The sequence below is a fragment of the Vigna angularis genome, chromosome 1, assembly GCF_016808095.1.
Source record: "Vigna angularis cultivar LongXiaoDou No.4 chromosome 1, ASM1680809v1, whole genome shotgun sequence".
NCBI lineage: Eukaryota > Viridiplantae > Streptophyta > Magnoliopsida > Fabales > Fabaceae > Vigna > Vigna angularis.
This window is the reverse complement of record NC_068970.1, coordinates 60,979,627-60,985,626: the sequence shown is the minus strand read 5'-3', so window position 1 is coordinate 60,985,626 and position 6,000 is coordinate 60,979,627. Positions and strand designations below refer to the sequence as shown.

General features: G+C 37.5%; 1 long non-coding RNA gene across 1 annotated transcript; it reads right to left on the bottom strand.

Annotated features, from left to right (window-relative positions):
• Window positions 1–2,530: 2,530 nt before the first annotated feature.
• On the bottom strand, window positions 2,531–4,959 carry LOC128194232 (uncharacterized). The gene is made up of 3 exons (XR_008245604.1): window positions 4,688–4,959; window positions 4,511–4,574; window positions 2,531–2,692 (listed from the first exon to the last, which is right to left on the bottom strand). It is a non-coding gene; the product is annotated as an uncharacterized LOC128194232 (long non-coding RNA).
• Window positions 4,960–6,000: the final 1,041 nt, after the last annotated feature.

Here is a 6,000-nt window from a genome sequence, read left to right as displayed (position 1 = left end):
ATGAATTTTTTTATCTCATTAAATAGATATAAACAAAATTAGCTGAAAGAAACTCACAAACTTGGTATTTCAATGTTTTGGATTGAAAAATATTTTTTAATTTTTTATATATAATATTCATAATTAATTGGTGTTAAAAGTTTATGTATTCCTCTTTACAAGACTCGGTAAAAAGAACTTTATTTAATTTGTTTTAGAAAAATAAATATTATTGTAATCGAAGAGTGACAATTATTCTCATAAAAAAGTTATTCAAGACTCGGTAAAAAGAACTTTATTTAATTTGTTTTAGAAAAATAAATATTATTGTAATCGAAGAGTGACAATTATTCTCATAAAAAAGTTATTCAGTAAGAGTGGTCCAAATGCATACCTTACACAGTTGATGTGATATAAAATCAACAAATGATATATGGACAACCAAAAGGGATGGATGGAGTATGATTAGATGACAGAGGTGAACTATTAAAAAATATTTATTTAATAAATATATAAGTATTATATACATTTAAATTTACATTTTTTAAAACAATTCCGAAATATATAGTCAAGGATATTTATACGTAAAAGATCAGTCAAAATCCCTTTTTCAAAGAACTAAGATCTAAAGGTTATTTATCAATTTTATATATCATTAATAACTTTCGTTAATTTATGATAAAAACTAAAGAAAATCCTCTGTTTTTCTCAAATAAACATATAAACGTTAGTTTTATACCAACGAATAATTATATTTCGGATTATAGATAAATACCTAAAACATTCTTTTATATATATATATATATATATATATATATATATATATATATATATATATTATATCTCGTAGATGAATGATTTGCGTGAACCTCAATAAATGTTGTAGGATATTAGGGTGTGTTTTTTTGGTTTATATGGAAGAGATGATTTGAATGGATTTGAGGGTAATTTTGTAGTTGTTTTTTTGAGTGGATTTGTGGGTAATTGAGAGTGAATTTGGAAGTAAAGTTTGTGAGAATTAGTGTAAGATTTGATTGATGTGATAGATTTTAAAAATTAGTATAATTGGTATGAAATAAAGATGATCAAAATGCCTCTCTTTATAAAATAAATATAAAATGTTATTTATTAATGTTATATTTAATTGTAAAAATATTTATAAAGAGAAAAAAATTAACTTAATTAATGAAATTAATTTTAAAAATGTAAAAAAAGTTATAATTTAATAAAATGAAATTATTTTTAAATTTAATATTTTTTGTAATATGATTTACCGAGTGGTGTGACTTGATAATTGTTAATATTATTTAAATTATACTTCCTTCTTCGATTTAAATTATTAATATTATATACATTTCGCACCCACACTCCACTTCCTCCTTCTACTTCTCTGCCCTTTCCCTCTCTCTTTATCCCTTCTTAAACCCCAACACTCAGCACATCGTATACCATCGCCTCCCATTCCCACACCACCAACCTAATAATCATGCATCGTTATTGCGGGAACTCCCAGGGTCACGTCATGGGCACCTGCACATGCACCATGCTTCACACCGAACACGAAGTCTATTGTTCCTACACGCCCTCTCCTTCTTCCGCCAACTGTATGCTCTCCCTCGGTACCCCTTCCACGCGTTTCACCGAAGGCAAGGAGTTACGAAACCGTCACGAACCTCGCTCTTCTGTCACCAACTTCCGCTGGGACTTGAGGGTAAGAAGGACATTTGAAAGGGGATTCGCTCAAATCTTCGCAAAACAGCGAGATACCAAAAAGTCTTATATCTCGCAAATCTTCACAAATTTTTGCAAATCTTTCGTCGCATATCCCTTGATGTGAACATGTTTTTAATCGCAAATCATCGCTCACAAATCTTCATGAATAGTAATTCTGCACAAGCGAACAGAGCGTTAGAGATGAAATCATTTAATAGGTAATAATAATAAATAAAAAGATCATATTAATAAAGATATTCTGATTTTACTAATAGTCTAATAATTATAGAATAATCTTTAGGCAATAAGAAATTAGAGGAAATATAACAAAGTAATATATTTTTGTGTTATCCAGACATTCAAAACATAAACTACCTAAAGTTTCATGGATTCAAGATCTATTATGTGTAAACCTTTGATAAAACTTATTTATTATAATTTATAGTTTTTTAGAGCACATATTATGCACAACTAAATTTAAATTTACTAACATCATATACTTGATTTTTATACATGCATGATAATAATATATATATATATATATATATATATATATATATATATATATATATATATAATAATGATAACACACATAATGTGACATCCCAAAAATACAGCATAACACCATAAAATCAGAAAATCACATTTAATAATATTTCAATACAGTTTTCCAACTAAAAACAAAATAAAACCCGAACGAAAGCTCAAGGACGAACGTCCTTGAGTACAAATCCAACATAACGGACGAATATGCAAAAGTCGCACGCCACACATAAGAGTTTTACAAATTTAAGATAAACGTACAAGAAACCTGACCGAACGGTTTAAACAGGATAAATACCGAACGGTCGAATTAACTCAAAAGAAAACAAGAGATGGTCGAACGACCACTCAATTCAACTAAATACAATACTGGCCGAGCGATCTCACTGCTCGATCTTCACTTCAACATCAACCAGGCTCTCTTCATTCAATGCTTCTTCCAAACGCTCATCTCCCTCTGCTCACACCCACACGGATGATCATTGCAATGACAAGACGGACGTACAAGTACAATGGACAACACAAGGAAACGAAAGGGTAAGCTTACGTAATTTAACTCATGCATCAACATATAATTTCTAGCAAACAGTTCATTTCACGCATACATATCAACGTACGCATTCATCATACATCACATAATTTAACGCATGTACAAAATAAAACTCAACACGACTGACTGTCCGGACTGTATGAAATCTGCGTAGTTACAGGCGTTCACGCACCCGGGTGGTGTGGTAACTGGCATCCTCATCAGCTGCCACCCGAGGTTAGTCCGTTCTTACGTCGCCCATGTTAACTTATGGACTAAGGACCTCCTGCCGTTCCCACGCATGACGTGCGTCCTCTACTTGAGAACGAGCACTCACGGAACATCAGGATGAACAGCCAGCATTAACTATCCACAGTCATACTTTACAACTTTCAACATTCAACCATGAGTCGTTCCTGCCTGGAACGCTCGTTCAATATTCATAACTTTCATATCATCGCAAATACTGTTCATCATTCATTATTCATCAATCCAAAATCATTTTCATCATTCATAACCAAATCACCAAAAGCCGAACGTTCTGTCCCCAAAGACCGAGGACGAACGCTGTAAGTGAGACCAAAAGATGCTCGTTCGGAACGAAGACCGAACGTTAAAATCTGCAGAAAATTCTAATAGTACTGTTCATTGGACGCACGCTATTTAGTGGGAGAAGAGAACGAGCGCTCAAAACGATACCGAGCACTATTCGGACGAACGCTCAATTCAAAGAAGAGCACTATTAGGACGAACGCTCAGTTGGAGACCGAGCACTATTAGGACGAACGCTCAGTTGGAGACCGAGCACTATTAGGACGAACGCTCAGTTGGAGACCGAACGACACTTGGAGCGTACGTTCAGTGTAAGACCGAACGCCTTCCAGTACAATCGTCCGGTGTAAGACCGAACGCTATTCTGGGCGAACGTCTGGTGTAAGACCGAACGTCCAGTAACTCAGATTGATAAGTCTTGAAAATAAACTAAGAGAAGTTTGGAGAAGTAATACGAACGGAAATATGCACTGCTACGTATATATATACAAGTACAAAAAAAAAGAGGGAAGTTTATCAGACGTACAACGTTTCTACAGTGCCAAACCGAACGCTCAAACAGAGCATTCTAGGGTGAGGACGCTCGTCCTCAACTAGGGAATTTATCATGTTGACCAACAAACACCGAACGGTCAGAGACCGTCCCAGTAACGAACGTAAAATATCATGGGAATTACAAAGAGAAGATCAAAACAGTGCTTGGCCGAACGCTCAAGCATGGCAATTTAGGACGAGGACGTTCGTCCTCAAACAGGGATTTATTAAAATGACAGGATCAACATTTCAAACCTTTTATTAGGGGAAAACCGAACGGTAAATGACTGTTCAGTACGAACGTACATGTTCATAAAGTTCTCTTACAATTCATTTTTCATTTCCAGTTCCTTTCTCATAGTTTCACTCGTTCACATAAAGAAAACCTCATTTTTTTTTTCATACGATTCATATCATGTACTTTCATATATTTCATTTCATCCAAATAACGAACGTTCATGCATCCAAATCAACATATAATATTCTCATACTTTCAAAATAACGAACGTTCATGCAAATCAGTCATGGCAACATCATACAGTGAAATAACGAACGTTCATACCATCATTTCATCATTCATCATGCATCTATACAGTAAAATAACGAACGTTCACACCCACACATACAACAAAACAGTTAAATTAAGTAAGCTTCCCTTACCCGGAAATGACGAACGTTCACAGATTCTCTACTCAAATTCCAATAACAAGCGCTCGTTAATCTACTGTTCAGACGAACCCCAATAATGAAAAATCAGAACCGCTCTACTCTAAGAAATACGAACGTACAACTCAAACACAGCTAAGGACGAACGTCAGAGAGGAAGGGAGAACCTACCAGCTTCACCAGTCGAACGTTCTCTCTGGAACTCCTACGCCGAGCGTCCTTCAATCTTGCCGGAGTGTGGAATGGAGGAGGTGCAGTGGTGATTTCTTAGAGAGAGAAGGGTGCAGAGAGTGAAGAGAGAAGGAGGAGAGAATTGAATCTGAGAAACTGAAGGAAAGAGGGTGAAGAGAGAGATCTATCAGAATTAAATTAAGAGGTGAGTGCTCCACTCAGCCGAACGCACGTCTCCACTATACCAGTGCGCGCTCGGCCGGACGCACTACACCAACCCACTATGGACGGTCGACCACTGTACTTTTGCCACGCGTCTTCCACCATCGCCGATGCTCGTTCAGCTGGCCGACCCACTGTTCCCCACTACCGGACGTGTGGCGGCTGGCGTCCAGCAGTGGCTGTCGGGCACTGCTGTCGGCCATGTACACTACTGACGTGGCGCGCTCTCTTGCCGCCACGTGGACGCACGTTTTTTTTTTTTTTTTTTTTGAGTCCTCACATTCCCCCCAACTACAAAAATTTTCGTCCTCGAAAATTAGGACGGAGTCTCGAACAGATGGGGATACAAATCTTTCATAGCATCTTCCACTTCCCAAGTGGAGTCGCCCGTCTTCTCGTCCCAGACGACTTTCACCAATCTGACGGCTTTCTTCTTGTAGTACTTGGTGTCGCTATCTTCAATGCGTACCGGCTGCATTTCCAACGTACGATCTTGACGAAGACGAATATTCTCCAACTCCAATACATGAGAAGGATCGGATACGTACTTACGGAGTTGAGAAACGTGAAAGACTGGATGCAAGTTTGATAACTGAGGCGGCAAGGACAACTCGTACGCAACTGGTCCAATCTTCCTCAAGATCTGATAAGGTCCGATGAACTTGGGAGATAACTTCTTTGGTCGGATGGCTCTCCCTACACCAGTGGTCGGATGTAGTCTAAGGAAGACATGATCTCCTGCATCGAACTCCAAGGGTCTTCTCCTCTTGTCAGCATAAGATTTCTGTCGACTCCTGGACGTCTTTAACCTTTCTTGAATCAGCTTCACTTTCTCAGTTGTTTGCTGAATGAGCTCTGGTCCTGTTAACACCTTTTCCCCTTCCTGAAACCAACACAAAGGTGTTCGACATTTCCTTCCATATAGAGCTTCAAAAGGAGCCATTCCTATACTGGCTTGAAAACTGTTGTTGTATGTGAACTCCACTAAAGGCAAGACTTCATCCCAGACGCCCATGTGATCTAGGACACACGCCCTCAATAAGTCTTCAAGCGTCTGAATGGTTCTCTCGGACTGACCGTCTGTCTGAGGA